This window comes from Ranitomeya variabilis, chromosome 3 (genome assembly GCF_051348905.1).
Source record: "Ranitomeya variabilis isolate aRanVar5 chromosome 3, aRanVar5.hap1, whole genome shotgun sequence".
Lineage (NCBI taxonomy): Eukaryota > Metazoa > Chordata > Amphibia > Anura > Dendrobatidae > Ranitomeya > Ranitomeya variabilis.
The window spans coordinates 192,827,706-192,839,949 of record NC_135234.1 but is presented as its reverse complement, the minus strand read 5'-3'; the positions used below and the strand labels follow the sequence as shown (position 1 = coordinate 192,839,949).

Genomic DNA, 12,244 nt, shown 5'->3' with positions numbered 1-12,244 from the left:
GTGGAGGGGGTGAATTGTGATACCAGGGGCAGAAGTGGCGTCCTTTCCGTGATTTAAGAATCCATCTTTAATCCTGGATACCTCCTACTTCTACATTTCTGGCTGTTCTGAGGGAAGTTATGGAGTAATAAATATGGGCCGGTATCGTTCACCTAAAAAAAAAAAGTCGGTCTTGCTTCTCAGTGGTCTAGGTAGACATTTTAAGTCAATAAATGGTTTTATTTCAAGCAGTTTACTAATGCCTTGATGGGCTTGATTTCTTATCTTGAAGATTAACCCCTTAATGACCGCCAATACGCCTTTTAACTGACCTGAGATATGAGAATAGCCTCCCCATACAGGTGACAATCCAGCAGCTGTCGGTTGTACACTATAGCTGACAACTTGCTGCATCAGCCATGATCAGTATTTGCACCGTCCAAATCTGTTTATCCCCTTAGATGCTGCTGTCAATAGTGACTACATCATTATAAATGGTTAACAGAGTGTAGGGGCTTCCTCTTTATCCAAATTGGTGCCCTCAGATCATGATTGTATGGTCCTGATGTTTGCCATGGCAATTCATGACCAAATAGTGGCCTTAGGGTACCGTCTCACTATACGATTTACCAACGATCACGACCTGCGATACGACCTGGCCGTGATCGTTGGTAAGTCGTTGTGTGGTCGCTGGGGAGCTGTCACACAGACCGCTCTCCAGCGACCAACGATGCCGAGGTTCGCTGGTAACCAGGGTAAACATCGGGTTACTAAGCGCAGGGCCGCGCTTAGTAACCCGATGTTTACCGTGGTTACCAGCGTAAAAGTAAAAAAAACCAAACCGTACACACTCACCATCTGATGTCCTTCAGGTCCCTCGCCGTCCGCTTCCTGCTCTGACTGAGATCCAGCCGTACAGTGAGAGCAGAGTGCAGCGGTGACGTCACCGCTGTGATCTGCTCTCACTTTCCGGCCGGCAGTCAGTCAGAGCGGGAAGCAGACGGCGAGGGACCTGAAGGACATCAGATGGTGAGTATTTACGGTTTTTTTTTTTTTTACTTTTACGCTGGTAACCACGGTAAACATCGGGTTACTAAGCGCGGCCCTGCGCTTAGTAACCCGATGTTTACCCTGGTTACCAGCGAACGCATCGCTGGATCGCTGTCACACACAACGATCCAGCGATGACAGCGGGAGATCCAGCGACGAAAGAAAGTTTCAAACTATCTGCTACGACGTACGATTCTCAGCAGGGTCCCTGATCGCAGTAGCGTGTCAGACACTGCGAGATCGTAACTATATCGCTAGAACCGTGCCGTCGTAGCGATGAAAATCCCACTGTGTGATGGTACCCTTAGAGTCTGATGGCTATAGTAATCTGTTCACAAGTTAGAGACATTTAGGTGGTAAAAATGCACATTTTCATTTCTGTCATGCCACTTTGCACTAATTCCTGTAAAGCACCTGAAGGGTTAATAAACTACCTGACTGCACTTTTCAATATGTTAGGGGGTACTGTTTTTAAAATGGTATCACGTTTGGGGGTTTCCCAAAAAATGAGACCCCTAAAGTCACTTCAAAAATGGATAAGTCCATAAAAAAATAAATTTTGTAAATTTCCTTGAAAAAAATGAAAAATTGCTGTTACATTTTTAAACCTCCTAAAATGCTAACAAAATAAAATAACATTTTACAAATGATGCTGATGTAAAGCCGACATGTGGGAAATGTTATTTGTTAATGGTTTGCTGTGGTATGACCATCTGGATTAAAGGGATAATCATTCAAATTTAGAAAATTGCAAATTTTTTAACATTTTTCTCAAATTTTTTATATTTTTTATAAATAAACACAAAACATATTGACCTAAGTTTACCATTACCATAAAGTATAATGTGTCATGAAAAAACAATCTCAAAATCACTGGGATTTGTTAAAGGGTTGCAGAGTTATTGCCACATAAAGTGACACTGGTCAGATTTCAAAAATTTGGCTCCGTCACTAAGGGGTTAAGAAAAGCAGCTATAGGTAGGAAACTTGACAGGAGCAAACCCGCCTCTCTATGAAGAACACATGTAGCAGAACGTGCATGTTTATAGGGGGAGAAGAAGCCAGAAGAGAGAACTGTTGGGGAAACAAGTTGACAGGTTTGAGGTACATGACAAGCCTTAGACTTGAGAGAGCATAGGGGAGATATAAAAAGGAATCAGGATTAGGATTTTACCACCTAATCTGAGAGCAGCATAATGTAGGGCCAAAGATACTGATTCCAGCGATGTGTCACTTACCGGGCTGCTTGCTGTAGTATTGATAAAATCACAGTTTAATCATCAGGAGACTGTCACTAGAGGACTAGTAAATCTGCTATGATGTATTCCTCCATATTCATTACCTCTGTATAACCTCGCCTCAGCACTGATTGGCAGCTTTTTATTATTATTATTATTATTATTATTATTATTATTATTATTATTATTAATTTATATAGCACCATTAATTCCATGGTGCTGTACATGAGAAGGGGTTACTTTAAAATGCAAATATCACTTACAGTAAACAAAACTAACAATGACTGATACAGAGGGGAGAGGACCCTGCCCTTGCCGGCTTAAATTCTTTCTGTGTACACTGTATTTTGGCAGAAAGCTGCTAATTAGTGGTGTGGGTGGGGTTATACAGAGCTCAAAATTCAGCCAACTGCTCGATCTGCAGCACATAAAACAGTGATCATCAAAATGACAGCAAACGCCTCAGTAGTGATGCATTGCTGGAATCAGGGTCTGTGCCCCTACATTATGCTGCTCTAAGATGGAGTACCACAATTTTCCCTTTAAATCTTACTTGTAATTCTAATTTATAACTTCACTTTACACATGATTTCTTCATTTTTTCATTCATATAACTTTAGACGATCTTAAAGGGAAGCCATCATTAAGAATGGCATACAAATTAAATCAGGTTTGTGTGTAAACTGCCGTTTTTGTTTTGTTTTGTTTTTAATGACACTTTTTTTTAACAGAGCATAAACTTAATTAAAAAGAAAAATTACTAATCTTTCAATTTTCACACTGGCCACTAGGGAATTTTAAACTCATACTACTTGTTTCAGGAAACAACACCTGTACATTGCCACAACGGCCAAACTCCAAACTTATATTTTATATTGAAGTGTCTAATGAGCCTGTGGAAAGGTCATTGTAAAGGAAGAAGGAGCATGGTCAGCTGTGAGTTTGGCCATTGTGGCAATGTACAGGTGTTCTTTCCTGAAACAAGTAGTATGAGTTTAAAATTCCCTAGTGGCCAGTGTGAAAATTGAAAGATTAGTAATTTTTCTTTTTAATTAAGTTTATGCTCTGTTAAAAAAAAGTGTAATTAAAAACAAAACAAAATGCCCCCGTGGACACTGAAAATTGCAATTTTTTTTAAAAATAAATACTGTGATATGAAAAAAATTGCATTTTTTATTAAATACATGCAAAAACTTCATTTAAACAATAGGCCATTTTCTTATAACAGCTTCCCGTTAGACATGACCTTTATTTGTTGGCTTATTTGCAGGATCTTATCACTATAACATACTCAATACACAGTAAATATACTAAGGAAAAATGGTCTCTCTAATACATAACAATGAAATGCACTGAGGCAGCGACATAGTCCTTTCCGAATATCGCCAAAGGAGGAAAACAGCTGTTCTCTATAATAAAATCAGAGCAAATCTAGTTAACATTCCCGACACTCTAGATAGGAATGCAGCAGCAGTATTGCAGGTTACTTACTCACTGACTTTTTTTTTTTAGCTAATTTAGTCATTTTCATGTTTCCTTTACATGTGCACTGCCCTGCTTCGCTCTATAGAGATTCAATGTAAGTACTTCCTTTTGTGCAAGATAAAGCCTCAAAAGATTTGTAGTGAATACATCTCAGCCCAAGCACTGTATATGGACCTATTTCTGGAATGCATGCCTCCCAATGGGCTCCATTTGTCAGATCACGTCAAGCTAGTGAACATTTGACAAACTTCCAGATAGCTGAATCACTGCTATGTCTTTTGATTGTGGTCATGAATCAAAACCTGAAGAGCATAGTGAGAAACCTATTTTATTCTGGAAGATGGCAGCCAAATATATAAACTGTGCAGAGCTTGCAAATGTTTTACATAACACAGTAGTAAGATATACACTTAATGACTTCCCAACGGGCGCCATGGACCTGAACTGTTCCATCAACCATTGCCTAATTGCTAAAAAATATGGTTAAGAGTTTAATGAACACGAAGATGTGCTAATTACAAAAAAAAGTCTCTGCAATTCTTTAATATTTTCCTTTCCTCCTTATATCGAATTCTACCAAAAAATAGGAGCAAAAAGGGTGACTCAGTGCTTCTCTATGGTTCCTGGAGACCAGTATTGAAATCCGACCAAGGGTAACAACTTCATGGAGATTTATGTTCTCCCCATTTTGAGTTTCCTTTTGCTTCTCAACCCGTTCCACACCGTTTCCACCGTCAATGACTGAATGCTGGAGCAGAGTTCGAGGATGAAGAATTCCACTGCCACGTACAGACAATATGCCAACTATTCAAGGAGTCCAATGGGTCTCCCCTTCTTCCAGGAACTTCCAAGACATTCCAGAAAGAGTTGACAGTTGGTGTGAATCGATTTTGTACGACCTATCGGCCAAAGTCAGTAATCTGTGGCCACTGATCAGGAGTCATAAGAACCACCACTTATCTGAAGGCATCTGTGACTCTTCTTTTGATTAGCCAGTCTGGCATGACATCCTTCATGGACATGTAATGGCGCTCCATGCTAGTTGATCAATAGAAGGTGGATGTCGTCAGATAAGAAGCAGTTCTCATGCTTCCATTCTGCGACCACAGATTAATGATGTAGCTGATAGATCGGGTCAACTCTAGTTGACATGTAGAAAAAGGTTTTTGTGAAGTCACTAATTTAATATAATATGGAATAAGAAAGTTAATAATCAACCAAAAGATGGATGAGCAATCACCATCTTTTTGAATTTTTACTGATGCCACTACAACAGTCAATCACTCAAACTCCAGGTTACGGTCTACTACAAACTTCAGGTTATGGTCTACTACAGACTGCAGGTTACAGTCTACTACAGACTGCAGGTTACAGTCTACTACAAACTGCAGGTTACAGTCTACTACAGACTGCAGGTTACAGTCTACTACAAACTGCAGGTTACAGTCTACTACAGACTGCAGGTTACAGTCTACTACAGACTGCAGGTTACAGTCTACTACAGACTGCAGGTTACAGTCTACTACAGACTGCAGGTTACAGTCTACTACAAACTGCAGGTTACAGTCTACTACAGACTGCAGGTTACGGTTTGCTACAGACTGCAGGTTACGGTCTACTACAAACTGCAGGTTACGGTCTACCACAAACAGCAGGTTACGGTCTACTACAGACTGCAGGTTACAGTCTACCACAAACAGCAGGTTACGGTCTACTACAGACTGCAGGTTACGGTCTGCTACAGACTGCAGGTTCCGGTCTACTACAGACTGCAGGTTCCGGTCTACTACAGACTGCAGGTTCCGGTCTACTACAGACTGCAGGTTCCGGTCTACTACAGACTGCAGGTTCCGGTCTACTACAGACTGCAGGTTACGGTCTACTACAGACTGCAGGTTCCGGTCTACTACAGACTGCAGGTTACGGTCTGCTACAGACTGCAGGTTCCGGTCTACTACAGACTGCAGGTTCCGGTCTACTACAGACTGCAGGTTCCAGTCTACTACAAACTGCAGGTTACGATCTACTACAGACTGCAGGTTACGGTCTACTACAGACTGCAGGTTCCGGTCTACTACAGACTGCAGGTTACGATCTACTACAGACTGCAGGTTACAGTCTACTACAGACTCCAGGTTACAGTCTACTACAGACTCCAGGTTACAGTCTACTACAAACTGATGGTCATGGTCTACTACAAACTGTAGGTTATTGTCTACTACAAACTGTAGGTTACGGTCTACTACAAACTGTAGGTTATTGTCTACTACAAACTCCAGGTCATTGTCTACTACAAACTCCAGGTTTTGGTCTACTACAAACTCCAGGTCATTGTCTACTACAAACTCCAGGTGATGGTCTACTACCTGAAAAACCACCTCCTCCCACCACAATGGAACATGACTACGAGAGCATGTCAGTCATCTGTGTTTTGCACAAAAAATTACAGCAAATCAATGACAATTTTAGAGAAAAAAAAAGCTGAATTTTTTTTTGACTTGCAGGTGACAATGTAAACTATCCAAAACTGTGTCGTACATCAGTAACACAAAATCATCGGAGTCTTGGATCATAACAGGATATCTTGATAGTTGACAGCTACGATGACCCATTACAGACATTCACTGAATATTGAAGGCTTTACTGTAAGTACTCTCCTTTCTTTAATTTTTTTATTGTAGCCCACAATACCCTTTGGAATAAAACTTCATTTTTTTTTTCACATGGTCAAGACAGTCGTTTGAGATCTATGAACATAACAGACACAATAACGATCCAACTAAATTAGTAAACAGGGAGCATCACTATGAAGCATACAGTCATACAAAGGTTAATAGTATTACACATCCAAAATCTTGGTGAGCGCTATTACAATGCTTTGACCCCACGCGGCAAGAAAGTAGGCCAGCAGATGCGTAGGTAAATTGTCTGTAATAGCTTTCTATGACACAGTGAGGTCATTGTTTAGCCATAGAATTGGAGTGTTAACATGTTTACATAAAAACTGTGGCCAGGATGTGATTTTCTGATGAATGTTTCTTGTCTGACATCCATGTTTAACAAGACGCTGGTGAAGGAGACATTCCTAATAATCTGCCTTTCAAGAGGCAACAATGAGAGATTTATTGGAACATTTAGCCACAAAAAATGGATTTAGAAATATACTTAGCGACAGGACAAACAAATTGTATGCTTATGACCAATGGACAAAACACTCAATTTTTAATAAAAAGTTCTTCCCATCTTAAAGGGGAATCTGTCAGCAGGTTTTAGTTATGTAATCTGAGAGCAGCAAAATGTATGGGTTATAACCTGATTCCAGTAATGTGTCATTTACTGGGCTTTGTACAGTGTTTAATCAGCAGGAGATTATCACTACAGGACTAGATGTCTCGTGCCTCCTAGTCAACTGCTGTGTAACCCCAACCCCAACAATGATTAGCAGCTGTCAACATATAGTGTACACAGAAAGCTGTCGATCAGTGGTGCGGGCGGGTTTATACAAAGCTCAGCAGAGAAAAAGAGAAAACAGGGATTGTGTATCAAAATGACACCATACAGACCAGCAAGAGGCACATCACTGGGATCAGGGTCTCAGCCCTAACATCACGCTGCTCTCCAGTGAGGTAGCAGGAATCTGGTGACAGATTCCTCTCAATATTGTTTAGTGGAAGCTATGGGAATTAATGCACAAGGAGAAATGTCATGTAGTTTCAGTTGCAACCCAACTCAGGCTCATGTCTACAAATGTTCTAAAGCCCCAACATTCTGACTTTATTCTGAGATTTTTTCTGCAATAACTGAAACATAAGCTGCCCATACACAAGATAAAAGTTGGTTGAAATGGACAATGTTGGCTATGTGAAAGATTGTTTGTGATGGTTGACAGCAGATTTTCACCTGCTGAAAACGCAATCTGTCAGGTTGGAAAAATTTTGTTTGTACCTGGTAGAAAATAGCTATGTATGATAATCTGGCATGCTGCTGGTTAACCCATTTGCACAAATGGTGTGACAGACACTTGCCCACTTTCTAGTTTATCTGCATGGCCACAGATTAGGGATTAGGTTTAGGCTAGGGTCACATGACCGTATATGCTCTCATCTGAGAAAATTGTTCTTATGATGCTAATTACGCTCTGACCAGTGCTTTATCAGAGTGTGAGCATAGTGTGATCCGATTCTCCATTGCGTCAGTCAGTGGATGTCATCTGAGTGCAGTGTTTTCCATGTACTCATTAACTTGTATGGCCGAGTGCAATCAAAATAATGGATCAAACTCGGGCATGCTGTGATTTTTTTCCTCGGACCGGCTCTGTCCAAGGAAAAAAATCTGACGTGCACTGCCCCATAGAACAACATTGGTCCAAGTGCAATCATAAGTTTTGTCGGATTGCAATTAGGCCAATAATACCAGGGCTGAGGAGTCTGACTTGTGGTGTTGGTGTCCATTTTGCTGGAGTCGGAGTTGGTATACAATGAACCGACTCAGACTCCTAAAATCTATAATAAATTGGGTTCAGTATTACAATGCAGGATGTGCTGTAAATGATTTCAGAATAATTTGGGAAAGTTATGAAATGTCCTATAAATATCTGTTCTGTCCCTAATCTAAGGATATGGGGCTTTAAGTTGAGATGAATCTGTGCTGCACTTTACGTACAGGCTCAGTAGTGACCAGGGCTGTGGGGTTGTAGTTGAGATGAATCTGTGCTGCACTTTATGTTATGTACATACTCAGTAGTGACCAGGGCTGTGGGGTTGTAGTTGAGATGAATCTGTGCTGCACTTTATGTTATGTACATACTCAGTAGTGACCAGGGCTGTGGGGTTGTATTTGAGATGAATCTGTGCTGCACTTTATGTACTGTACATGCTCAGTAGTGACCAGCGCTGTGGGGTTGTAGTTGAGATGAATCTGTGCTGCACTTTATGTACATGCTCAGTAGTGAGTCCGTGCTGTGTTGTCAGAGTGGTAGTTGAAGTTGAAAGTTGAAGTTGAGAGTCAGTGGCTTACCGACTCCACAGCCCTGAGCAATACGGTGGTCTAAACGAGCTCTAAGTGAGAGTTGTTAAACTAGTTAATTTGAGTAATGAGTAACATGTAGAGGCAGGCTTGTTCTCCTAAATTTCAGGTACAACCATCTCCACAGATCTCTACTAAATGGAGGCCAGGGGTGTCTAGGTTCATTGTAACAGGAGCTGCAGGGATCAATGAGGGAAAGTATTATTTCTTCTATTGGTGTATAACAGTCTGAGCACTTTGAAAAAAAATACATACATTTATATTCCCTACTAGACCTTAATATGGACACTAAAGCCAAGCGATATATTTTGTAGAATGAGCTTTTCATAGCAATCACTAAGCTGCATATGAGTCGGAAATACGTTTGGAAATCTTTTAGCGAGTAGTGATCATGGGGACTTGTTATGGCTTCCGGTCATTAATTTTATTGATAAGCTCTGTAGTAACGGCTCCCCAGCCTAATGTGGCCGCTTACAGGAAACAAATTGCTTTCAACGGGAAAAAAGGATAAAACTTTGTGAGTTTAGTGTCCTGTTAATAATTTAATTAGGCAAATGTGCTCTACAATGCGCATAAAAACAATGTCCACATTATTAATAACCACCATCATAAATGTGGACAACAACGTGTGTGAATGTTCGGCTCTTCTGTCAATCTGAGAATCCCCGACACTCTCCCATAAGCCAGAAGATAAATGAGACCCCACTGAACATTGTGCTGCTTCTACTAAGTGCTGGGTACTGTCATTTGTATTCATTTGGATTGACGTCTTCTACCATTCGAAAAATAAACAGCTTTACATAGAAAGAGCTTAATACAGCAAAAAAAGAAAAGATGAAGAGACTATTTCGATCTGAAAACTCTTAAGATCGCTCCCATGACAAAAACAAACGCCTTAAAAAAACTGAACGCAAGAGCGCGAGATTCCATATACTGTAGTTATGTGGGACACGTTATGTCCTTTGTTAAAACTGAGAAGATGACACAAAACACTATCTCAAGAGATTCTCAGAGTTATTAATGAGCTTTCACTTGGACAGTGTTGAAACGAAACAGAAGACGACAGCTTTACAAGAACCACCACCAGCAACCAAGACATCACTGTAATTGGCTTCCAAGTTGGATTTATTCAGCTCTCAAGAAAAAAAACAAATAAATTGACTTCAGCGTGCCCAGAGAACAGATTTACGAAGGTCTGCTGAAAGTTGTATCATCAAACAAAATGGTGGTTGTGGACAAGAAGTTTGAGACGAAGACAATTACCAGCTGGCTCGCACTTTACAATATGGCCTCACTACAGCAATGGTTTTTAAAAGGACACAGTGACATTTCAAAAAACACTCCAAGATAAAAGGCATGGCACAAGGGGGATTCAAGAAACACCCAAGAAAATTCAGAGATCATACAAAATCCTTCCCGCCCAGCAAGAAGCATTATAGATGGAAGAATGGGTTTGCAGTAGTGATGAGCGAACGTGCTGGGGATAAGGTGTTATCTGAACATGCTTGGGTCTGAACCGAGTGTCTTCGGCGTGCTTGAAAAATATGCTCAAGTCTCCGAAGCTGCATGTCTCGCGGCTGTTCGACAGCCTCAACACATGCAGGGATTGCCTAAATCTACAAGTCTGCAGTCACTATACATGACTGCAGACTTGTGAATCCTCACATCGCGCCTACTGCATGCTGTGAAAATTCTTCGGTGTTAGAGCAGGGAACGGCAGTGTCATCTGACCACAAGTAATATGCATGTGCCCGCCCAAAATCCAATTAGACTTTTCCTGGCCTCGTTTAATACACAATTTATTACTAGTATTGAGAGAGGCTGCACCCATCTAGTCGGATTGTAGCTAGGACTGAAGAATCTTCACAGTGCGCGTGAGGATTCACAGGTCTGCAGTCAAACATAGCGACTGCAGACTTGTAGTTTTAGACCGGACAGCCCCTTTAATTTATACTTTCAGAAGAGTTTTTAGCAAGGCTAAATTGATCTTTGCACATGCACATTAGGTACTTCAATACAAAAGATAAAGTCGGAGTCTGTTCATTGTGACTCGTGCACACGTGTTGTTTCCTGAAACAATTAGGAAGTTATGATCTAAAATAAAAAAAACCCAGTGGCCAATACGAAAATTGCAATATTTAACAAAAATTGTGAAATTAAAATAAAATGCAATTAACATAAAATAGAAGTTACATTTAGATACTTATATTTAATTAAATGGATCTCTGAGCTTTTGAGACTTCCCTATTAAAAACATGAATATCAGGAAACTTCTTACCCTTTGGTAATCTCCAGAACACAAAATTGGAGAACACTGGGCTCCAGAGAAATATTTCCCTGGGGGAGGTAATGCTGCTGAGGAAGCGGTCAAAAATATTATGCAAAATGGATGTTTTTGTCTATGTATTTTCATTTTTAAAAACCTCTCTCTTTAAAAAGGAGATATGTAAATTGTGAACTATGGGACTCCTGTCCTTCTGGCATATATTCCTTATCCAGCAAGAATGAAAAATTGGAGCAGCTAGCGGGGCAGAGCCGAACAGCGCGGGTGAGAGATTCACAGGGGATGACACAGCGGTTCTACAGACATGTCCTGCTTTGACATCTCAGCTCTTCGAAGTGCATCAGCTCATCACATGGATGGAGACTTCAGAGACCAAAGTGCTAATAATTTCCACATTTGATGCTATATGGATACACTATTTTATAGCATTAAACAGAATTCCCTCAACTTATACAGCCAAAGGCAAATCTAGTGCTGGTGGTGAGGAGAAACCTGGATCACTCGCCGCATTACAGAAACATCTTGCGTTTTTCATCTGTTCTATATTTATCAGCTTGGAAAGTTAATGAGGAAAAATCCTATTCTTCTAGAAGATGAGGTTGCTCTGATGAAATACATAACTTCAATTTTCAGGAATCGCTGAACCCTGCTTAATGTGCTTTCTGGGAAAATGACAGGGGCACAATAGATAGCTTTGTGGCGTTCTGTCAGATGGATGAAGTGGAGACACAATGCCTGGGCTATTTGTGGGCTGCAGGGCCACTGCGGATCTGCTGATATGACAGATTTGCTAATGACATCTGACAGGAGTGTCACAAAGCAATGATTGTGAAAGACCTCACTGTAAAATAAGATAGAAAAATATTTTCTTTAGTTCGGTACAAGAATCAAAGAGACAATTATACTATTGTCTGGTGTGTTGTGAACCAGACCTTTGATATTTACATGGCGGTATGATAAAGAACAAGCCTATGCCACCTCCGGATGTAAATCCCCATAATATTCAGATACCTCAGGAACGTTCCTGAAGAGATAATTCTATGCTATGTTGTGTGTGCCTTCTTACAAATCTGTATGGTAGATGGGAAATTAAACTTGCATTCACGTATTGTCATCAGGATCAAAATCATTACTGTATCTGTAGTGTACAGCCTCACCATAAAGGAAGCCCATCGTCAAGTTC

General features: G+C 40.5%; 1 protein-coding gene across 3 annotated transcripts in view; it reads right to left on the bottom strand.

The window, feature by feature from the left end:
- The window catches only part of MAGI3 (membrane associated guanylate kinase, WW and PDZ domain containing 3), a 341,658-nt gene that overhangs the window by 176,052 nt on the left and 153,362 nt on the right, over positions 1-12,244 (bottom strand). The gene's annotated exons all lie outside the window — the stretch shown is intronic.